Source organism: Bradysia coprophila, unplaced genomic scaffold (assembly GCF_014529535.1).
Source record: "Bradysia coprophila strain Holo2 unplaced genomic scaffold, BU_Bcop_v1 contig_232, whole genome shotgun sequence".
Classification (NCBI taxonomy): domain Eukaryota; kingdom Metazoa; phylum Arthropoda; class Insecta; order Diptera; family Sciaridae; genus Bradysia; species Bradysia coprophila.
Genome location: NW_023503493.1, coordinates 14,590,699 through 14,616,613, shown reverse-complemented (window position 1 = coordinate 14,616,613; position 25,915 = coordinate 14,590,699). Strand labels below are relative to the sequence as shown.

General features: G+C 34.8%; 1 protein-coding gene across 3 annotated transcripts in view; it reads right to left on the bottom strand.

Annotated features, from left to right (window-relative positions):
• LOC119076894 (dopamine D2-like receptor) overlaps window positions 1-23,856 on the bottom strand; it is a 208,084-nt gene extending 184,228 nt beyond the window's left edge. For all 3 annotated transcript variants that reach the window (XM_037183900.1, XM_037183901.1, XM_037183902.1), the window contains exon 1: window positions 23,657-23,856. The gene's annotated coding sequence lies outside the window, so the exon portion shown is untranslated. The remainder of the gene's footprint in view (window positions 1-23,656) is intronic.
• Between the last annotated feature and the right edge of the window lie 2,059 nt (window positions 23,857-25,915).

The following is a 25,915-nucleotide window of genomic DNA, read 5'->3' as shown; positions in this document are numbered from 1 at the left end:
GCACGGGTCTCGCTGTGGTACTCAAGCAATATATAAACGTCGCCACTAATTTATTTTTTGTGTAAGAAACGGCGATGCAAACATCTGAGCAGTGAGATGATGACTAAACATTTTAATGTTTTATCGTTAAGAGTAATTGATTGAAAGCTTACAAGTTGGTTTCCGAATTTTGCCCTTTGCACTTTGAATGAACTTTTTTGCTCACATTATGCGGCTGCGAGAATTTCAATCGAAAAGTTAGCCAAGTGAAAAGGTAAAAGGAAAATTTTGTTGTATGCGGTATTAGAATCGACTGCCGATATTATTCGGATATCACAGGAGCCATTGTTTCTGTCACAGACGGTAAACTCTCACATGTGATGCACATGTGATAGCAGTTTGTAACGAAATCGTGTCACATAAATAGCGAACTTTTCCCTTTGTCGACGTATTCTACCATAGTTCAGAAGTTTTTCGTACTTGGAAACTTTAAACGACTTACTCAAAACGTATTTATGGTGCAGTCATATGAAAAATAAATTGAAAATATTTATAAACAGAGCAGGTGTGTTTCTAGTGCTATTTAAGAACTACGGAGTAGATTCTCCTAACTTTCGTAACTTGACAGTTCTTATGGGATTTTTTTCACGCAACTGTAAAGTTACGAATATTTGGAGATACGAGAATCGTCGCACAGGGTCTACTTTTGGTAAATTTATTTTAATTTTTTTTTTCAATTTTTACCAAAATTTTCCAGTTTTTCCCGGCAAATTTTGGCAAGTAGATTTACTGTAAATCATTTACATGCTTTTGTTATCTCAAGGGTCGAAAGTGGCTTATTTAACACCTATGGAAAACAAGAAATTTGGTATAGGTTTCAATAGTTATTTGGATCACAAGGGACGAAAGTAAAGAAATTCAACCGTGTGCGAGAGTTGCTGCCCGCGCCGAAGGCAAGGGCCGCAATCGCACAGGTTGAATTTCTTTACGTCGTCCCGTGTGATCCACATAACTTTTTAACACGAGAACTACGAAAATTGTAATTGAGGCACATAAACTCGAAGAAATGCGTTATCGTATGATGAATTAAACCAAAATATGGTGACATTTGCGGGGGTCCAGGGGGCGGCAGCCCCCTGGTATAAGAAAATATTAATATTATCAACCATCACAACAATCAGACGTAAAAACAACAACAATATCCTTAGAATTATTCGTCATCTACTTTGTATGCTAACATTAATCAGAGCACTGGCGCACGGTTTGTTCAATATTGATCAAAGTAAACATCTTGACAAGATTTGACTTTCGCATTATGTACATCGACTTTCGCATTATATACATAGACTTTCGCATTATGTATTAACCGATTTCGATACATAACTTGCATTTTTTTACTTTCGCTTCCCGTTTGGGAACCGAAAATTACAATTTTCGTAGTTCGTGTGATGAAAAAGCATGTAATCGAGCATGTAATAGTCATTTTCATGCTTCGGGGCCGAAAATGAGGGCAATTTTTCGAATTTTCTCGGGTTTCCGGCCCTCTGCATGAAAACTCACATGTGCACCTGTTTGGGACGGTTGATTTAAGGCACTTTCGCTTGTAAGCCTCACTTCGTTCGGCCTACAATCCGCGAAATTGCCTAAAATCAATCGTCCAAAACAGGTACACAAATGACTATTGTGTACCTGTTTTGGACGATTGATTTTAGGCAATTTCGCGGATTGTAGGCCGAACGAAGTGAGGTCTACAAGCGAAAGTGCCTTAAATCAACCGTCCCAAACAGGTGCACATGTGAGTTTTCATGCAGAGGGCCGGAAACCCGAGAAAATTCGAAAAATTGCCCTCATTTTCGGCCCCGAAGCATGAAATATATATTTCTATAAATCAATCGTCCAAAACAGGTACACAAATGACTATTATGTACCTGTTGCCAAGATTGTTATTTTGACGTGTAGGACATTATTGCCAGAGCCGAAGGCGTGGGCAATAATGCCTACACGTCAAAATAACAGTCTGGCAATAGGTGCATACCATATTTTATCTGTCGAGAACAGATATATCGAGATAAGTAAAAACTCCCTAGAAAGATAAGCTCGAGATTATCGTTCTAGACAGATAATAAATATTATGCACGTATGACAAAGCGGTCGAGGCTTGCCGAGACGGCTTGTCATATGTGCATATTCTTTTTTATCGCATAAGCGAAAACGAGACAACAAGATATGCGAATGACACTTTGACAATTTACGGAAGTATAATGTTTGTTTATATATCCTAGGTGAATAATTTTTTCGGGGAATCACACCGCGTATGCGATAAAATCTATTACATAACTTGGGATAAAAAATGAAAAGTCGCGTATTCGTGTGTGTATTGACATCGGCTTCGCCTCGGATCAACGAAAATCACACGAAAACTCTCCTTTTTTATACCTTGTCATGTAAATAACTATGTCCTAAAATATGCACTAAACAGAAAACATAAAATTATTACCTCTCCACCATGTTGTGAAGCATTCTCTGTACAAGTAATGAAAATTTAAATAGGAACGGTTTTTCGAAGACCATTGTAAAACATACAAGGGGAGAATCGAACACACACCTCGTGATACGAAGGCAGACATTCGTTGGGGCCGGGATATTTTCGCCATAGATCACACTTTCAAACGTAACCTCATATTAGTTTCGTAATCAGTTTCTTTACGAGCGTGTTATTTCAAATTCGGTTTTAAAATCATTAGTTAATTTGGCAATAAATAATTGATGAAACTTAGAGACTCCGATTTTAAAACCGAATCGATGTTAAGTTTTCAGCGGTCTGCACAACCTGATTGTTTCTATTTAACATAATGTGAATCACAAGACAACAGTCATTTCGGTCAGAAAATGTGGAAGGATAAAATGACAACAATGCTCCACTATCGCACACAATTACCGTACGACCAGCTATTCCAGCATCTGTGGAAATAATTATTATTGCAAAATGGTACAATCGTTTATTCAAATTTCATTCATGTATGCATTGTACGAGCTGCATAAAATTAATTATGCAAATTGTTGTTGAGTGTCTGATAATCGCAGTGTAAACTGCTGTTCCTTTAAAAAGGCAGACGTGCAGCAGTTGTATAAAAAAGCATAAAAAAACATCCGTACGAAGTGCAATTAGTTGTTGTCCATAAAAGTCATGTACCTTAAAAATACCCTGCTTCTTTAAATCTCTCCGCCTACATTTCTCTTCTTATTATTTCCAAGAATTGACGTTGGACCATTATAAACAGTAGTAAAGGTAGATAACTTCCAACTAGTGCATTAACTCAATTTGAAAATAACTCAATTCATTTAATTAAGGTATTTAGCAAAACTTACAATGTAATAGCTGGATGAAGGATTGTGAAAGATGTGCGGATACGAAAGTTAGCTATGCAAATTCTTCCAGACCGATTTATTAATATTGACATTGTACTTCTTCTTCTACTTCAATATTGCAACAATTTATTAGATTTGCGCGATATTTAATTCCTATAAGCATTGTATAACCTATGGACCTAAAGTCGTAGCTAATGTTAATCTAGCCATCGTTGAATGTGAAAATGAATCGAAATATTAGTTACAATCGAATCAACACGGTCACAGTTGGTGAAAATGTTGTTCAATTGGGTGCAAAATAGTTTCATGTGGAAAAGGACAGCGTTGTTTTCGAATTGGTTAGAGACAAATGGGTCAGCTGTGAGGTATAAGAACTGGAAAGTGGTACTTAAGGCCGTTGCACACTGATAACTGATATTTGGTAGTTCCAATCAGATAGAGACCATGTTATGGATCAGAGAAACCTGCAACGATGTATGAATATATGGACAAAGCTGATGAGTTATTAAGGCCAACTTAAAAATCGAAAGGAATATCGATAGAAAATGAATTGTCGGTGATAGATGAGTGGCGACCGACGTTACAAATGGACGTCATTCATTTTGCAAATTTTTGACAATTTCCTGACTATTCTTAGGCGAGTTATATAGTTCCATTATTTGAATAGATCATTGTCAATGTCGTTTGATATGTCAAATGAACTGTCATTTTCACAAAGCCAACGACAATAGATCATCTTCAAGGCCGTTTGAAATGCCATCCACGTTAAAAATAATGTCATTTGAACGAAAGATTTTGAACCGTCGCCTATTGTTCGTTCTATTTTTTACACAGGATTTTTAATTTAGTACTCAAATGGCGGCTCCTTTTTGACATACAATTTTGGGTTAAATAAAACACAACGAAACTAATCTGAGGTTACGTTTGAAAGTACCGTAACTTGAAGATGATCTATGTTCTACAAAAATTTATATGGAGCTGTCATTGTTTGAGGTTAGCTTTGTGAAATTAACAACTCATTTGAGATTATTTTGAGAGAGGAAACCGTTATTTGACACTGATCTATAGAAGCAAGTCTGTTATCGACAATGAAATTTAAGCGATGAGCTCTGAGCAACAGCCTCAATGCCAGATTTATGCTAAATCTAATGAAGTAATAGAAGTAATGACAGATTTTTGATGATTTAAATATCCATTTGCTTGCCGCTTGTAAAATGTTAAGAGGAGATGAACAAATTGTATTTCTTCTACTTTCTTTTTTTGTTGAACGAAAACTTATGTACGACGAAGTCTAATATACATTTTTTGCTCGGTCATCTCGGCGAAAAACTAAAATCATTCGTTTGCAAATGTTGTAAATTTTTTAAGCCACACAAACAAAATAAGTTCTAGGAATGAAATAAAAACTGCGACAAAAGACATAACCAGCCATTGGAATATCTTTATCGCCGTCTAGACATTCAAGGGAATATAAGAACAGTAAAAACGTTTAAGGAAAATTGAAAACATATAAAAGTTTGGTATATTGAAGTGAGGTCAGACCAGAATTTGTCTTCTTTTTATTCGTATATAACCTTCGGAGGACGGAATGTTGGGAAAAATTTAGTTTTTATTATTTTGAATCAACAAATAACCACTGAGACAATAATGGCACTTGTAATACTTCAAATGAAACGATTATTTCAAAAGAAATTACCCTTTGTCTTTGCATGTGTATACGCAGACGAAACACTCACACTAATAACACTTCAACTAAATTGCATTTGTCATGCACATAATAGATGGAGCGAACGGAAAATATATTGACTGTGAAATTCACCGTCTCTGATGAATATAAAAACATTTAGAGTTGGCGAAATGAAAATTGGTAGAACATTACACCGCTTGCTTATAACGGTAATTTATCCAGACAGAAAACGCAACCGATGAAACGTAAACAATAGTGCGAAACGGGAATTTCGACCACAATTTTTTGATCGCCCAGTCAAAGTTACATCTAACAATATAGAGATGAAGAGCACATTCCATGATTGTTCCTGAAATGTTTACAGGTTAAACTCACGCTTTTTCTGAATTTTAACTAATTGTAATAGTAGCAGTTGTCGTGAAGAACAAAAGAGCTGTCAAGCGAGGAGAAATCAAGCACGATTCAATTGTTTCTCCGTTTCCTTGACGTTTTCATCCACTAACTGTTTCGATCTTAGAGAAAATTAAATACGTCTTTCGATGTTTTGCATTAATACGCAGTTCAAAAATACCATTTCTTTCCAGGCCATGGCGATGCTCAGTGAACCCTGTATCATTTTGCACACGAACATTTTAAGTGAATCATAGTTTGAAATGAAGTTTGAACTCATCGCCAAACTTGGCCAGTGTGGCGGTGAGCCTTCCTTGCTGGATAATGGAACGGCTTGTACACATGCATGTGAACTTATGAAAGTTTTTTAAAACCTTCATAAGCACACATACCATGCGACTTCGGTTTTAAGTTTAACTTCAAAAACAACGTGACGCAGGTGTGTCAGTTGCGTGACAGGCATAATACAATTTTTTTTTGGATAAATTTTGCTTGACATGAAGAAGGAGAGGTCTAGAAAATTTAGATTTTAGGCTCCTTATCTGAACCGTCAATCCATCGTAATTATTCGTTCATTCTCTTTGGTGACAGCTCACATATCAGAATAGTAACGACACAAGCAAATTCTATAGGAACCGTACGAGTTACACTCAAATTCGACTGCGAGCCTGATCGGCGCCACCGTCTTACATTGAGGGGCGACAAAATGTACGTACTTGGATATTCTTCTATTTCATGAACATTTACCGCTGTTAACACATTGAACCAAAAACTGAACCGCAGTTAAATTTACCTCTATCGGATTGGTTGAAATTGCTCACGTGATCATTTCAGCCAATACCGTTTCTCAATGCAGGGAAGAATCCAGGCCGTGCTTTTCGGCACTAACTGTTGATTTACATATATTGATACAAAGCACACCCCATGCTGAATATCACCATGAATCGTTTGGTGTCATACAACCACAGAAATGTTTTGATTCGGAGTCTTTTGCGTAACTACAGGAAGTCTTTCAAGCTGGCAAATATTCCAATGTAGCGACTGTTATTTCACATTTAAAAATAGGAAGTAATCTCGTTCCTTATTTCTCACGTCTCACATGAGGGTAGGTGAAAGTTGAGTATCGATATAATCCCAAGGGAGTTCTTATGACGAACTTTTTTCCACTTTTTTTTGTCATTTCCTGTCACGCAAGAAATACAAAAAAATAACAGAACATAACCCCGTAACAATTAGCTTTCGATATAAATTTTGTTCATGGTGTACATACGACTCCTGCTGACACACACGTGTCCACAGAATGCAGAGTACAATATAAGTTGGTGGAAGTTTTTTTTTCGTCTTTTTTTTTCAATTTTGCATAAAATAGCGTTGCCCTACTTCATTTACTTCCGGTGGTGTATGCTTAAACCGCAAGGAAGTGCTTCATGTTCATTTTTAATATCCGTCACTTTAACAACATTAAAGTGGAAAGACGTATCTGACACAATTTTACCTTTCACGGAAAAGAAAGCTCGCACATGATAAATATTCTACCTTTCCATAATAGCGAAAAGAAACCCCGACAAACTAGTATGCCGAATACAATGACGTGCTGTTGAATGGTGACAGGGAATGAAAATAAAGTAAAAAAAAATCTATTGAAGGCACTTTGCACATTTCATCAAAATTTGTCGGTTCACAATGTCCCGCAATGTTTATTTTATTTACCAAGTATAGTCACGAACAATGAATCGCTTCCTCGGCGATGTTCCGTCTATATAAATTCTTTGTCAAGCGAACACTTTTCGTGCACATGAATGGATATGACAACACATTTCGAACAAGAAATAAAATAATTTCCGCGGAAAAGGAGCAAATCTCATTTTATATGTTGTGTAGACTCAAGACGTGATCGGTTGAATGTTTATCGATAATCGATAAGGCCTGACAGCCGATCGACGATGACGGTTGCTCGGCGAAATGCCGCAACTACCAAGGGCGCCCATATATCTACATTGGAAACTACGATCTCGAAACAAGTCGGTTATCTCATTATACCTGAACTCCAAACAGTTGGCAGGTTGGTTACGGTCGAAGCACGAAACCTGAAGAAAGGTAACCAGATCAACCTGACATTGTCACATCAGCGGTCAACCTGTCAGGTTTTTGAACGAAAATTTAACAACAAAAATTGCGTCACAAGTGGCAGATGGACCAGCGAATTTGGTACCATTCGATTGGTAATTATCCCTGCTACACGATAAACATATAAAATTGAAAAAATCCGGTACTCCCCCATACAGTCCTCTGCGAATTATTGAAATAATTTCAATAATTCAATAAAAATGCGAGCTTCGTCTGAAATCTACAAGATGGCGTTTCAATAACCGGTGTCGGTATGATGTCAACCGAAAAATAATTAAATTTTTACTACGCAGCGCTTAGCGCATGATCTCTGAACAGTAATTCGTATTTTAATGGGTCCAATATTTGCTACGCGATACGAATTTGGAAAACCCTCTGCTTCGTATTCTTCTTCCAAACTCTTGTCGCACAGCAAATAGTGGGCCGATTGAAATACTAAATATTGATCCGGAAACCTGATACTATGTGTCATATGCTAGCATTTCATTTTACAGTTTAATTTTAATTTAATTAGTTTTCTGTTGAAATTATACCGACATCAGGTAATTCCAACGACATCTATCTTCAAATAGCGAGGAAAGAGAGGAATTTAATAGAATACTCATGCTGTAATACCGCTCCTGACGATTTCATACTGAACTGGTCAACAATTTTCAGGTTTCATGTTTATTGTAATATGACACGTCCGGCAGGTCAATAATTAAAAATCTCAGGTCCACTCAGGTCAGGCTCGGGCTTAGAAGTTCGAGCTTCGAAATACTCGGAAAATGTTTTATTCTTTCTAACATCGAGTTTTTAGTTAAATGTTGAGTGCCAGTGGCGACAGTTTAGCCGGCGGTTCTCTACTGTAAATAATCTAATTATAGTTTTATAGTTTATGATTTTAAGCTCAATGGAAAACCCAAATATCCATAAACTATACAAACTTTTCATTCAATAATAAAAGTCCATAATAACCGTGTCTCGTGAAAGCATAATTACAAAATGTTCGTGTTTCGAAAATGGTTAGGCTAATTAATTTGTTTTCATATTTTATAAGCATTTTCCCTGGCAAAGCCTAGGTAATTGAAAGTTGTTGAAAAGTTTTTTTTTCCCTGTTATGTTTGAGGTTTTTCATTACACAAACATTTCAGAAAATAAATATTGAACAAATAACATTCTCTGAACCTCTTAACTGAACTACAAATTATTTCCGGTATTTGTCAGCGTCAGAATATCGGTATTACGAACGTAAATTGGATCGCAAATTTAATTTTGTCTCGATGTTTAGCTGGGTATACAATTGCAATATTACATTGTATTTTCTTACATTTATGGAAGACAAATTGTCGTTTCAGTTTCTGTGACAAATGCTTCAGCTGTAATTTTCTAGGGGCAATTCAGGAAGAACGTTGCTTATAAGGGGGAGAAGGGGTGAGATAAAAGAGTACAGGATGAACAGAGATATAAAATGCAGCAGTCCCACAAAATATTTTCATATCCAAATTTCGTAAACGTTTCACGAAAAATATTTCGGGCTTAAACTATCATTTTCATCATTGAAATTATTGCGGAAATTAGCCAATCAGATTTACTCAATCTCTAATTATCAAATGGAACGCTGAAACCTAACTTGAAATTGTGATAACCGAAAACCGATCTGTGTTTGAGCTACCTCATTCGACCACAAAACCAATCTTTGTAAATGTTTAGCCAGTGTAAACATTTTTGATAGTTATAATTCTGACAGACAGGTTTGTATAAACATCCAACATAACAACGAAAAAACAGTTGGATTTTCAGACAAACCTGGCTGTCAGAATTATCTTTATCAAAAAAAAAAAAAAAAAAAAATTACTGGATATTCTACCACCACGTAGAGGTCATATTACGTGCATAATTTTGCTATTTCCAACCATCCTACAATATGATTATCATGTGGACTTTGAACTCAACGAATAAACTCAAACATCAGCTAAATTTGTGAACAAATCATTAAAACGGGAAACATATATCCACCTAAATGATGTGCAATATCAAACTAATTATCTCAATGTTCTGGTCAGCAAACTTTCATCAGTTAAACGTTAAAATTGCCTGTGGTATTGACAACAATGAATTGAAATAGTATTAATTTGATGTTTGTACAAAGTCATTGCTGTTGATGGCAAATAAAATGATTAGCGGCCAGAGAGATGCTAATATGACGACTGGGTCGTTTCGACGTTTCGACGAATGATTTCTCTATCAAAAACCCAACTGTTATTCGACATGTTCCCCGTCGAACCGACCCAGTCGTCATATTAGCATCTCTCTGTTAGCGGCACGAGGAATATCTTATTACTACGAAAGCTACTCGTCCGAAATATACTCCGAAAAACGGGGTGTCAGGAGACTTTTCTCTGTGTTAGTAAGTCTACACTCATCAAAAAGTCATCAAAAAGCCGCAAAACTTTCCATAACTTTCGGTATCCATTTCATGAGGCCCGAAACGATTGTTGTCGAAAACAATTAAGAACTAAATTTAAACATTCCATCGGCCCAAACACCAGAGTTCACACCCCCATTATAATCAAAAATTTAATATATTAAGATTTTAACGGTTTTCCACACAATTCGACGGCGTGTGAGTGTTGTGTTTGCTATATTGTATCTAGAATTTTGCATGACCACACCGAACGAAATTTGTTCAACACCCGAAACTTTGTTTTATTCGAATACTTTAAAGTTTGTTTTAATGCAAACAGAAATGTCTATTTCAGAGTTTTATCCGTGTGTTTGTTTCAAATGATCTATACAGTTGTGTATAACGCAAATTTCATACAAAAATACCTCCGTACCCGATTTTGAGTTATTCTGTTACTCGAAAAGTATTTTATAATACCAAATCCATGTTTAAATCGTTTAGATGGTACGTTTATCTGACTGAAACTTTAATTGAGATACACTGCACACTCTGAGTATGTATGCACAGCATGTAGTACATTATTAGTGTACAGTACACGTATCGACCTACATCCGATAGTAATAACAAAAAAGGGATAACTAAAGTATTTGCTGCACAGACTGGAAGACTTATCCGAGCATCTCTTGTGCACGTTGCTTTGGGGATTTTAATGTAAAATGTGCATTAGATGTTTAGATAAAAAAAGACTTGGAAATAAGTTTTAACAAATTCAGGATTCATTTTGCGCCCAAGTTGTATGGAAACAATTGTATAAAAGCTGCACTATACGCTATGGCTGCCGTCATCCTAAGTTCTGACCATGAAGTGCGGCCGAACAAAAACTCGGAACGTATAAATAACACAAAGTACATCCAATATTTGACGTTAATTATATCTCCGCCTAAGGATAGTCTCAAACATTACGTACACATCATATACAAATACAAACACTCCAACTCTTCGGCGAATTATTCCTAGACAGGTATTTCGTTCTATTCGGTAAAATGTGTCCCCAACATCATTTTGTATAAAATGCAGATTTTGTACGATTTTACGTAGAATTTTACACCAACACATGTAAGGCGTTGACATTTTTGGTATTTGTCAGTTTAGTGTTTTGAAAATTCACTATCACGAATGTAAAGATTTATTGTTGTTTAATACTCGGGACAATTTATCAATAATTTACCGTAAAAACACAGACGCGCAGACGTGCAGACGCGTTTTTTCGAGTGTGGCTTAAGAGCAGACAAAATGTCGCAGCTTTCAAGTGATTTTTTATGAATTGTGTCAAAAGTGAGTGAATTCGAAAAGATTTTTTTCACGAAGACAACGCACTTCAAGGAAAAGTGGTACTCTAAATAGGGTACTGAAACTTGACAATGCTACATACAAAAATCAGGGACGCCGACTTGTGTTTGGGAGTAGTGGCGCTCATACAACAAGCGAATCTGGGATTATTGTCCTTAGAAGCCGGCGCACTGACAAGAATTTACACTGTAAAAAGAGTGGGGATAAAATTTCATACAAAATAGTACTCTATGTGGCAGCTGTCATTAATAGCACTTTTGCTTGAAGTGCGTTGACGAAGACCTTTATTAATTCATTGGAATAAGTCACTCTTCTTTGGGTTACACTTCCGGTTTCTGAAAGTTTCCAACTTCATCCCCAAGGTAATTGTTCCAACATTTAATTTTATTTTAAATTGAACAGATTTGTGAAGTAAAAAAAATCGAATGATTCGCGGTAATTTGCCCACCAATTCTCACAATATCAAATATTTCGTTTTTCATGTCGGGGACACAATTTTTACGTAATTTCCAGTCTATATACAATTCGTCTAAGCTCCAACTACCCAAATCATGACGCTTGGGTGTCTTACGGTCGTCTCTTTTGTTCTATACGTTGGAGAAAAATCCTATGCGAAGTTGTCCCCACCGAGATTAGAGATTCTCTATGTGGATTAGCCCCGCTCTGCGACGTCTAGCTTCAATTTAGTTTATTTAGTTCATTTAATACTACACTGTCAAAAAAGTTTTGAAAAACTCACCTATAGCAGGTAACTTTGCCTCCAGGTAATCTACATTATCTGCCGCAGCTGTATTTTTTGTATGGGTCGCTACTGCTGTTGCAGCTATGGTAGATTACCTGGAGACAAAGTTACCTGCAACAGCTGAGTTTTTCGAAACTTTTTTGTCAGTGTAAATCCTTAATTTGACGCAACTTCACTGTTTTGACATTTCCCGGATATTTACCAGAGCGCAGTTATTTCACAAGAAAATAAAACGCATAGAATGAAGTTCTGAACAGATGTTTTATAGAGACAGAGAAATGATAAGTTGGTACTCCTGTGGCGAGATATACAGTGTTTAAGGAGAGTGATTTTTGACCACTTTGTTTAAACTGGTCTCGGGGTCACACGTTAAAATGAGAGAAATCACATACAAATTTAAACTAGGCTCAACTCTCAATTTCTTTTTTCATTGGTGAATATTTGACAGCTGACCCAGAGACTAATTAAATTTAACTGGTTTTCGCTCTCCTTAAACACTGTATGTGAGTGACAGATGGCACCTATGAGAGAGTATGCGAGAGAATTGCATACAAAATTGATTCCATTTTCTGTTATAGGTGCCAGCTGTCATTCACATGTTCCTTTTATCTCGCCACAGGAGTACCAACTAATCATTTCTCTATACAGAGGAGAAAATGCTGTTCTGGTCACGAGGCAGTTGGCAGTCGATTAATATTAACATCTATTTGGTTTTGTAAAAGTTGAGAGTCAATTTAATTTACAAATAAAAATCATTTCACAAAATAATTGCAATAATTAAAATGCAGACTCTGCCTCATTTATCAGTGTATATGCAGTGCTGTTCCAGTCTCATATTAATTATAAAATATTTTTTTTGTACACATAAAAAACAATTAAAATATGTTCGTAATTTTCATTTTTACCGGAGGATTTATCATTCACGGGGATAAATGATGAGTATAATCAGACATACATTACGTTCATTATGTTTTTTTGTATGTTAAAGTTGAACAAAATAAAAATGAATTTCCATTAAAACAATAAGTTTCGATTTAAATTGCATCCATAAATTTTGATGTATTTATCAGATAAGTAATAAAATTATTTTGAATGGAACCGTCATAATCATTTCAATGGGTATCCCAGTAATTACGTTTCAATTATATAATTTGCTAGAGGTGAAACACATTTTGATTTTGTACGTAAAACGTTACTTTTGTACAAAAAAAAACAACGTTTTGTACAAAAAACAAAATATTTTGTCCACCAGAAGTATTGATTTTGTTCACGCCCCTCCTCAACAAAAAAGAAGTGTTTCCGAAATGCACCTAAAAACTAAGAGCGCACTTCGATACAGGGACCTATTGGGAGAACAACATTCAGTAAAATCAGACCAACTACTTCCCCATACAAAATTTTTCGTTTCATGAAATTTCATGCATCCCTCTGAAATCGTTTTGTCACAAAAGTGATTCACATGTGATGGACGTTGTTAGCTCAATGAATCCAGCCAATAGGCTTTGCCTTAAAAAAATCAACATCGACTGGCTGCCGAACTTCCACGGGACTCTCTCGGCTATTCAACAGAAATCGGTCAAGTACACAAAGCCATCGAAACAACAAAACAAGAACGACAACAATACGCAAATTGAATGGTGAAATCAAAATTTTGGTCGCTTAAACAGGCTAAATAGTTAGGATACTCCTATACAGTGTTTAAGGAGAGCGAAAACCAGTTGAATTTAATTGGTCTCGGGGTCAGCTGTCAAATATTCATCAATGAAAAAAGAAATTGAGAGTTGAGCTCAGTTTAAATTTGTATGTGATTTCTCTCATTTTGACGTGTGACGGTGACCCCGAGACCAGTTTAAACAAAGTGGTCAAAAATCGTTCTCCTTAAACACTGTATTGAGTCTTCATACTTTTCATATTTTATTTGACTTTGACAGAAGGAACATAAAACGTTTTTTAAGGACAAATTTATGAAAATGAAAACTATACTTTTTTTGATTACTACTTTTACTCTATTTTCGAGTTGGCAACTTCACGACAATTTTCAAGTCAACAAAGTGATTCTTACATGAAATACATTGAGTGGGGTATCGTTAGAATGGTATGACCTCTGACTATAAGATACAAATTAACTTCGATCAAATATGTCCACTCACTGAACTTTTGTGACAAAACGGTTTCAGAGGGATGCATGAAATTTCATGAAATGAAAAATTTTGTATGGAAAAGGAGCTGGTCCAATTTTACTGAATGCTGTTCTTAGCTCCCAATCGGTCCCTGAATCGATGTGCATTCTTAGTTTTTGGGTTCATTTCGGAAAAACTTCTTTTTTGTTAAGGAGGGGCGTGTGTTCATAAAAAAGTTTTTGGGTACAGAACAATGACACAAACAATGAAAACTTCATGCAAAAAGCATCTTTTGTCTCATGTTTTTGGATGACATCATTTTTGAATGATACAAAATACTCCGCGAAAACTCAATATTTTCCTGATCACTACAAAATCACTCTTTCTGGCGTATATAATACTTTTTTATATATAAAAAAACTGTCGTTTTGTGTACAAAACTGTTCGTTTGTGTGTAGAAGTCATTTTTGTGTACAAAATTAAATGAAGCTACGTTAGACATTGTCCCGAAATCCTAGCACGAATTGGGTTAGAGACAGGTTATTTTTAATCAACGCCTAAACTTTGAAATGTACGTCCATAAAAACATCATGAAATGGTGGAAATTCTAAAGAATTTTAAGAAATTTAAGGTTTTTTCAAAATTCTTAGGAATTTTCAATAAGTTTAAGGGATTTTGAGAATTAAATTTCTAAAATTCTTCAAAATTCTAAAAATTTATAAATTTAACAATTTTTGGGAAGATTCATGAACTGAGAATTTTTGAAAATTAAATCTTGAAAATTCTTAAAACTTTTCATATCACATAAGTGATTCTACCAGTTCCGACAGCTAGCCGTAAAGAGTTTCAGCGATAACCATTGCCATGGGGGTCAAAACGGAAATGTAAAAAATATGAAAATTACTTATCCGGAACAATTTCACATTTATTACACTGGTAAGCAGCCTGCAAAAGCTGTCACATCTTAAACCTATTTATTTCCAAACGTTAAATCCCATTCAGGTAATTCACAGTATTTTGTGCCACCGAGAATTGAAATACGACTCTTTTCAGCACTCATTTTAGTGTTGTAAAGTGACTTATTTCAGCACCCGTTTGATGGGATATTTCAACACTCAAAGCAGTGTTGTTATGGAATTTGTATGAGTTATTACAACATTCGTTTTAGAAAATGCAAAGCAATGTGATCGATCAAATTTGAAGAGTGATTGTTTACAATGAAAATTATGATTTTTTGGGCATTTGTCTATTTCAATTCTCGGTTGGCACAAAGCATGATGTGTTACACGTATTGTAATGAGATTTTTTCAGCACACGACCCAATTTTCCTTACTCGCTCCGCTCGTAAGGAAAACTTGGGTCTAGTGCTGAAAAAATCAACATTACAATACTTGTAACACAACATACTATTATTGTCACACTGTTACTAAGTAAGTATATGGTGGGGGGCATATATCATCAATGTGTGAAAGGTATGAAGCGTATATTGTGTTATATTATGGGAGAAGTGTGGAATTCTATTTCTTTCGTATTTGTATGGTGCCACAAACTCTCATAGTTGAAGGGTTAAGCTAGGACAAGTTTTTTTTTCTTTCGTATTGTGAACCTTTTTCCTTAATTCGTTTTTATAATTCAACTAGTTTTGGCACTCTACACCATTGTGCACAATGTTTTTACTATTCCGACAGCATACACATTATATGATTGGTGTACATTCTATATATGCCATACATTATGTCGCTCGGAACAACATTAATGTGTCCGTTGTTATTTCGGACTCAATCTGTTGTTTGCAATATTGCAATACGTGTTCATTCCGCATAATTTATTTTTGGATTAAAAATAATTTTCCTTTTTTGCTCTCTCTCGTTTCAATGAGATAAAAAATAAAATGTTTTGAAAATGCATGAATGGGTACGTCCAGACGAATCCTGTCGTATTTACACACAGAAAAAATGTGGAACGAGTCATTTTCCTAGAAAGATACACAAATTCCACACATACCCACACACAAATTTGGTTATGAGTTCAGACTTTGAAGTATTAGATTAGGCATTGGGTTGGGTTAAGCTGGCTGGTCGTGCGTTCCTATCTTCTTTGTAAAGTTCCGATGACGTTCAAAGGAAAAGTAGTTCCTTGCAACTACACTAACATTTTTAACTACGACATCCACATCTACTACTTCACAGAGAAATTTTTAGATGTTGACGTCTAAGGGGAAAATTTGTTTAGTGGAGGTGCAAGGAACTACTTTGCCTTTGAACGTCATAAGAAATGTTGGCTTTAAATACCGAATTTTACAAGACAAAAAGTGGCCTAATACTGATGTGACATTTACTTCGAACACACATTGTTCACGTTATCCAACGAAACCACGTGATTCATGTCGATGAAACTTGTGGTATAAAGAGAGTAAAAAAGGAATCGATCCGGTCAAAACTGTCGGGAGGAAGCCCATTCGGATTGGTTTATTCAAAAGTGCACACATCATTCAATGTGGCACATTGAACGCATGAGATTTGCCTCTGTGTTTGCATTGAAATTAAAACAAACTTTGTAGCTTAATTCGAAAAACGTCAAACTTTTTCGGTTTTTCAAATTCAGTTTTAATCCCGTAATCTAATTTGAAGTGTTGAACATTTTAATACACACATGAACGAGACGAGTAATTTGTTTTGTATAGAATTTTGCACGTAATTGCATAGAAACATTTATTTGGATTTGATTATAATAATGGGGACGCACAGTTGCTAAACTATATAATACCACGCCATACCAACAACAAAAAAAAAAACCGTTGGAAATCTAATTATTTCATTAAGCTAGTGTAACATACGATAAAGTTTTGAAAATTCAGTTTGTGTGTCGGTGTTTTTGTTGTTATAATTCGTAAATTAGCAGCGAATTAATTGACTAGACAATGTTACCTCAGCTGCATATCACATCACATTTCCATTTTGTGAATTGATGTATGAATTGTGAAAAAATATTTTCTCCTGTTTTGTCGTTTGCAAAAAATAAAACAATAAACAATGTGACAGAGCTAAATTCTGTGAAAATATCTCAATTATAAAATGTAGCAAACCGAACCCATTGAAACAAATTGAAGCGTATACTGTAATGAATTGTTATGCTTAAGTATAATTTTATGTGGAATGTTCGAGGTGGTCGGTTTATCCTTTTTTTAATTTATCATTAAACGCAGAACGAAAAGTTTAGAGTTTTTGTTGTCGGTAACAGTTACTGTGAGTTGAGAGTGATTGAAATAAAACTAAAATTGTATTAAATGGAAACGTCATATCGAGGGGCAGATATGATTTTAATTTGTCAATTTCGTTGACAAATGACTTTCAAAAGGACAAGCCTATCGTTTTCCCAGAAATTTCAGAGGATTTTTTACTGATTCTGGATGAATTTTCAAAGGATTTTTTTTAAACAATTTTCAAGGATTTTCTTCTTTTAATTCGATTTTCTATAATTTCGTGGATTTTCTATGAATTTGAAGAATTTCTTTCGTAAATGTTTGAATAATTTCCTTTTGACTGACAAAGGATTTTCTATGAATATTTGCCCCTTGCATCAAACTAATCACAGCAAATTTTTTTTTTTTTTTAAAAAAAACATTTATTTTATCATTCCTTGAATATCACACTGTGTGGAATACAATTATTATAAACAAATTTCAGAATAATTCATCGTCATAAATAAAACGAATAGAAAATTTGTACATACATTAAGAGCAAAACAAACAAATAAAACTGTTTGAGTCAAGAAAATTAAATTAAATTAAATTAAGCCAAAGTCAGTCCTTAAAGGAATAATATCACAGACGTATTACAATCACATCACAGTTCATCATCACTTAACCAGTTCCATTAATTTATAAAAACAAAAGGGGAAATTGCACAATAGTCCTCACTTTCTCTCATAACCTTGAGTTTCACTTTGGCTTTGAACGACTCGATGCAGGTCAATTGGCGGATATCAGAGCTAAGCCGGTTATATTCACTGAAGTTGGATCTTAGAAATGTTCTGGAATTTCAGAAATATTCAGATGAGAATTTTAGGAGTAGTGTGAGCGAATAAAATGAATGCTAAATTTACGTGAAGTAATAGATTTTGAATTAAAATCTTTTTGGATACACTAATATCTTAACCAATGATTAGATTGCAACCATATTGATGTAGAAAGTCATCCTGAGGCTGGGAGTAAGTGAGTAAAAAAAAAATTGACAACGACCATGATAGTCGTTTTGAAACTATTTTTGAGAGAATTTATTCAATGAAAACCCACACCTGCACACCTCATGGTCGGAAGAGTCTAAGATAAGCGACGCTCATTAAAGGTTCCCAAAAATAAATGAAAAAATTACAAAGTTAAGATACCAGCCACTACAACGGTATACGACTTAATGTAAGCGGTTCTAGTAACCAGAGCAATATATGAAAAACCATATGAAAACTCAACGATATCCCAAAATTTAATATTTTGAAGATATGGAGTGGCCATGAGATGGAAACGAGATTGATTTAAAGACAATTTTTCCAGAGGAGCGGTTCATTTTAATTCATGCATCATGCATTTATTTACGTATATTACCATCCTACATTCTATACCATGCAAGGAAAATATCAATTTCATATTTATGATATTTATGAATTTGATTCTTGGAAATTCTTCTCAAAATGCATTTCTCAAGCATTTCTGGCATTCGAAGTAACAGGTAACAAGAATTCGCAATTTTCATCATGGTATTTACGTCGCCTACATTCAAATTCTTCCCTACAAGTATAAAAGAGAATTTCCTTCAAAGGCTTACTACACAATGCTAACAACCTGCGGACTATTTGCATTTTTTAGCATTAGTTTTCTGTTAAAATACTACGACACAATGACGTTCTCTTCGTCTTGTTTCATATAACGAATTGGAATTTTCATTTTGGTTTTCCCTTTTTGAGTTGCATCAATTGTTCCCTTACAGAATTCTGATCAAAACAGCTTTAGTATTGAAATTGCAATCCAAAGTGGAAAGAAATTCAACAATGTAAATAATCTGCTTAAAGAATACAGAAAAAGACTTGATTGTCACAGTTTTCATGCATGATTGGACTTAAGATATTTTATTGTTGTCATGAAATCGGTTTCTGAATAGAAAATGTTTTCAATTTCGAACGATTCGAAGAATCAACAATAGGACAAAATACCTCAGATATTCAATGAAATGATGAGGAAATTAGAGATGCAAGAAAAAAGATTGTTATTGCTGACGCGATCGCCTGGGGCTTAAAATGTTTTCCAACTAACAAACCCCATGTTGCGATGCATTTAATAATAAGTACTGACATTATTTCAGAGCCAAGTTTCCATAACATTACATTTGAACAGAAAACTGGAAACGAAACTAGATGAGTTTCTAAGATAACTACGAGCACTGACAGACTACATTGAAATAACAGGACCAGAGATTGATCAACAATTCCGACGCGAATAATTCATACCAGATGCTCTATCACAATATGTGCAACTTAGGAATGTATGGTAGTATCAACACATCGACATAACATGTGAATATAGGTTTGTTCCGAGGCCATACGAACTGTCAAACTACTGTCAAATTTCATACATAGAGACATAACCTCATCAATTTTCATATGAAAACCGATCTGTATGGATGAAATCGTGTTCGTTCGGCCAGTGAAAAATCGAGTTTATTTTTCTGAATTAATTTCTTGAATTTTCTGATAGCTTAGGGATAAATAACGTTCGCTATTTTCAGTGCTGCCAGTAAATACATATCATTATTATCTGGAAAAATATGTGTTCCGGTTAACCCAACCAAACCTCCACACACATGTCTCACGAAAACGGATATTTGGTAATAATTCAAAACTGCTGGCAGCACTGAAAAAGTGGACGTCATTTTATGAATGATCCCTAATCGAAAACAACAGAAAATTTAAGTAATCGAAAAAGCATGTGAACACTTCTAGTTTCAAATAAGGTGAGACAGTATCCGTTGAAACTTGAAACTAGTAGTAATCTAGAACAAATCTTTTATAAAAAAAAATCCTTTCACATAATAACAAACCCTAAAGACTCAGAAAAACAATTTAATAGAAAAAACCTTCCACTGCACTTTTCAACGTAGTAACGTGTATAAACAATGTCCGTTCAGTTGGTCATTAATTTCTAAAATTACCCTTTAAGTATAATTATATACACTCCGTTTACACCGGTTTTCTTTAATAAAAAAAACGAGAGAGAAAAAAACACAGAAACGGAAAACGTGTTGAATAAATGCTATCTGGCAGCAATGTAATTTAAGTCCGCATTTGACAGGAAAGCTTTGAACATTTTCTAGGCAAATACTTAAGCTATTAACTTTTAACACGATCCGACATAAATTTATGCGAAAGCGATTTTTCTATTAGATAATAAAAAGTGTACAGTAAATCTAAACCCAATTTTCATTTTCGGATCTCTTTTAGGTGTTGTACACAAATGACGTCAGACGATGTAAGAGGGTGTACGGGATAAGAAAGCACTTTTCTATATCGAACCATGACATATTTATTTGAACATATGTGTAATATGGTTCAATTGCAGAGTTTGTACCACAGAAATCCCATTTCATTCACTAACGTTTACTTATGTCGCTCAGTTCATCCTGACAAATTTAACTTTTGGGTTACATTCTTCTTTGTTAGTGAAGAATTACTTGTCAGTGAAGAGTTAAAATTTGGTGAGTTAACTGAGTGAGTTCACTGGACGACGAAAAGGTTTTTGTCTAGTTTTCCTTTCGCCTCTCGCTCGTCAGTCGCCATTTATATAAATAACTAACACATTAACGCTAAATTAAGTTGAAAAGCCGTCCTTAGGCTAAACACTTACTGCAAGTGAAATATTATTATTATATTCGTAATTTGTATTTTTTTTAATAATAAAGTTCGTTAAGTCACTGGACGACGAAAACATATATTTTTTGTGTGTGCTCTCATAGAGTGTATCAACCCAAAGAAACGCGAAAAAAAGGTCTAATTCAAAATTTTCTTTTGTTTTACTGTCAGAATTGACAGAAGTTGACAGTCATTCTAGCTACAGATAGCGACGCGATAGACCTAATTCCAATTTTTCTTTCGTTGTCCTGTTAAGTTTGACAGTGCAATAAAAGAAAGAAAATTTAAATTAGGTCAGTTACACAACTTGGCAAAAATAAAACACGAAAAAATACATCTATAGAGTTACACTCGAGGGCATGGTGGCTCTGTCATTTTTAAAGTGCCATGTGATTTTTGGGTGCCGATTAGCATCAGCGCCACCAAGTAACCTCTCGACCATAACCCTATGAATACAGATAAAGTGGCAGCTAAGTAAAATGATGGTGTGATGTTTCCGGGAAGGCTTTAATAAAAAAGCGACTCTGGAGTTGTATTTCTTTGATCGACCCTTTTTTTTGCCCGACGGGGAATGGATGATTCGATAAAATAGCGAATGGTAATTTGTGCACGACCCCTACACCGAAAATACAAATTCATTTCGATGTGTATTATTCACCACTGCCGTAATTTCCTCCCTTTTATTCGGAGTGTATATTCCCGCATATAAAATTCATTGGTAAAATATTTATTCAAGTAATTCAGTCGCTGTCTCGTTTGAATATTCAAAGGAAAAATTTATATTTTTTTTTCTTCTCTCATTGAAATTTTAAAGCCATAACTTGTTCACCGTCGTCGCACACCATTTATATATCCCGTTTTTCTTATAATACGGTTATAACGTGAAATCCTTTAACTTGGGAAAACATTTCATTAGCACCATTTCTACTGGTTACATAGAACCGTTATTATTCTTTTCGGGTGCCGGCATAAATTTATTAAAACAGAAAATAATAATAGAAAATAACCGAGCGAAAAAGAAAATCGTTTTTCTTTCTATCACCGCAGGACTACTTGCGTAATCAATCAAAAACAAATTTAATTTCGATTTTAGAACGCGGAAAAAAAAGTCAAGTGAAAGTTTTTTTTTTCTTCGTCAGTTTGGTGTTCCGCGGTAGGTATCCCAGTTGTTTGTGTATTCAAAACAGTTTGGCTAAAAATAAAAACGGAATCGGTAAATTCATGTTCGTTCACACAAAAAAAATATTTCGATTGGAATGACAACTAAAAGAAAGACGTGAAGAAGCATAGCACTGCTCCTAGCACGAATACTCATTTTTCCAACGTCAAAAATGCTTCAAACTTTCATACATGTATGCGTGTACGATTACATGCGTTGTGTCTTTAAAGCAAGAAATCATGTCTTTTTGAAAGAAATGCAAGTCATATTCTGATTGCATGAGTCTCCGAATATTTCTTGTGTTCATGCTAGGAGCAGAGCTGTGGAAGAAGAGAAATAAAAACGGCATCGTCAAATTGAAAGGGAAAAAAAGCGAACGGGAAAAGGTTTTTCGACTTAATTGAATTTCCTCAATACATAAGCGTTTCATAAAGAAAAAACCAAAGGAAATTTTTTTTTATCCCACTTGTCTTTTAAATTTGCTGGTATAACTCATTTAATTAAGTCAATATCAAATTTGAAATTTAATTTTCCAATTTCTTTTTGAACTTTATACACCATCCATCCAGCCAAGTGTTGAGAAAAAGACATACAGTAAAAGGAGAGCAAGCAACGATAGACATCCATACACAAAGTATAATATATGTTGACTTGGCTTGGCAGTGATATATCACATATAATAACCGAGAAGAGTGTTGGCTGTAAAAAGCGCATTCTAAACGATATATTTATACAATGAACGTAGCGTAGAGTGAACCATCCATATACGAATCGAGAGTGCTCTAATATTCTACATCAAGTTAGGTAAAATGATGTATGAGCTGCTTATAACATTTTAGTTTGGGAAAACTTTAAGAATTTAGAATGTTCTTTCCCGCTGAGTGAGAGTTTAATTGAATATGAAAGCTTTTTAATGAATGAAGTTCATTAGGAAAGTTTTCAATTTTTGATAAAGTTGTTGATGGAGTATAGTGAGGTCGAGACGAGTTTTAGTTCGGGAAATTATTACCAAAACATTTTCGAAAGAAATCCAACGAAGAAAATGTCCACAAAAAAAAAGTTCCATGCAAGTAAAACATTTCCGAATGGTTGGATATCAATATCGATGGAATTATCTTTCCATTTTTTTTTTGTTACGACAAAAAGTTATTTACGCACAAAAAATTGAGACATTCATCCATAAATCCAATTATCATAACCTCTCTGTATTATTTATACCGCCGTTCTGTTATACCAATATTCTGTATATTATGCTAACAATCCACCGAGAACAATAACATTTTTATCAATTTCACTCAAATCAAAATCGAAAAAATCAACAAAATTTCGATCTCATTTCAGATTAATATTATATTGGCATCTTCTGCATAAAATATACTTCAAGATTCAACAAGAAACATTTACATGACTGAACAATATAATATACAAAAAAAAGGAAAGAAAGATTTACATTCAATTTTGCACGGCTTTCTGCTTATTCCCTTTCACATACAACTTCGACAAACACTTTTATCACAAAATAAGTTAAAGACACCAGCAGCAAGCATCACCACACATTAAAAATATGTTTCTTTTTTCTGTTGGTTGAACCGTTTCTTTTAACCGTGATGTGTCACCGAAATCACACACATCTTATCTGGGCGGCGTATTGTGCCCCACTGGCTGTTTGAAGAATCAGTAGACATACGGGCGCTGATACTGGATAGGAATAGTCCGTATCCGAAACGGTACAAATAGGGGGATGGTTGTGTTGACTGGGGAAATTTCATGTGATTCATATGATTACGAACCGGTTCTGTGCTGATAATCGTTCGGGTATGGCGCGAACGAAACGAATGTTTACGACGGGAAAATGGGGGGAAAAAAAGCTTGGAATTGAGGAAATTTATAGCGGAAAAGTTGGAGAATATTTTCATGCTATATCGCATGGTAAGGTAATGATATTCTGTTGCTTCAGGGTAACTTTTCTTTCGTTTATGGTGTTCTTTTGTAATAATTATGCGTTTTACTGATAAATTCAATGTTATTCTTCTAATGGTTTGGTGTGTTCCTTACGAAGCCAAGATTTTCAATTGAGACGCGAGGTAAGAAATGTTCGTGAAAAAGGTGTGGAGTATTTTCTCATTCACACATAATGCTCTACAATATATAGGTGCAGCAGATAGAGGATAATTATAACCCTCTAAGTGCACTTCTGAACACACATAACAATATTTCATGCAAACATAGAACGAACACGAACAGTCCCTAAGATTACTACCGGAGTTTATATCGTAAGTTACAGGCTTTGTTCTTATGCAGCCAGTGACTACGAGGTCAGTGTCAATAGGTATATTGAGCAAATTGATTTTGTAGCTTTGCAGGTTGACTTATTAAAATGTCGACATATTTGAGTCCTGTCTCAGTTCATCACTGGTGTCATTTTGTAATTTATATTTCAAATTTATCGGTCGACCTATAAACTGTAATGAATTTTTTGCGCAACATTTCTAATATTTACACTAATCCGTTACAGCCGACTTGTATACATACCAATTTGCCACATGTGTGTGGGAACGAGTACTTTGTTAAGCTTTAACTTTGTGCTTCGCTTATATGCTAAAACCAAATTTTCGTTAGATAATATAATTGATAAAGTTGTATCTTTTTCGGGTTTAGTATTGTGGCTCGTAGGCACATATATTTGGCTTCAATGAAAATGAACAAAGTTGATGATAAAAGGTTGTGGAAGTGAGTTTCTTGGAACTTTTAAAATTCATTTTAGTTTAGAAGTTAGTCTTAGTCTTTGGCTTACTATATCAAGAACACAACGCTCTGATAATGCAACCAGTGTGGTACTCTTGGTGTATCATGTCTCACATGCTGTTACATTACGGTGGAAATTGTTTTTGTTACGAATTCTACCCACACTCAACACGTGAGCAGCTAGAGTTTTAATACAACAAAGTTTGGTGGCTCGTCGTACAGGCTTTCACTTTTATAAAAAGAACTTTCGTCAACCCCAACAAGTTTTCTTTTAAATTCAAAATCATTTGACCAAATTGGTCTTTTAGTTGAAACATGAACATAAATAATGGTTGCCATTCAGATTTGTATATTTACTGTGTGTGAGAAAATTTAACCTGGTTCAAGTTTCTCTATCGTCATCGAATGGAATGAAAGAGTCAAACACTACGTAATACTATGAACTAATGAACGAAATTCGTATCACCAATATACTGAACACATGAAAATTAATAATTCGACTCGATAAGTAAATTTCCAATGTCTCGATATTGGTCCGGCGAAGCCCTAGCCATCCGAAAAAACTGTCCCTGACGGCTTGTCCGGCTCCACTCTAACGAGTTTATGTGGCCACCAGCCGGAAATACATCGGACTTTTGTACATTGGCTCCACAAGTGGAACGATTTTTCCACATGAAAATTACTAATTCGACTCAGTGTATTGCAGTGCTAAAGATAGAACATCAACGAAAAGCCAGTGTTTTAGAAGCTTTTCAATAACTCTTTTGTTTCGGATTCTTCATGAAATTCTGGATTAAATAAAGATTAATTGGATTTAGGTCATGTTCAGTCCGAGCCTTCATTTCACAGTTGAGTAATTTTTCGTACAGTGTCAAATGTCGAAGTCCAGAGATCATACGCTGACATTTTATTTGACTGAAAATGTGTCGAATAAAAATGAAATCAGTTTTGCTGTTGACATTGC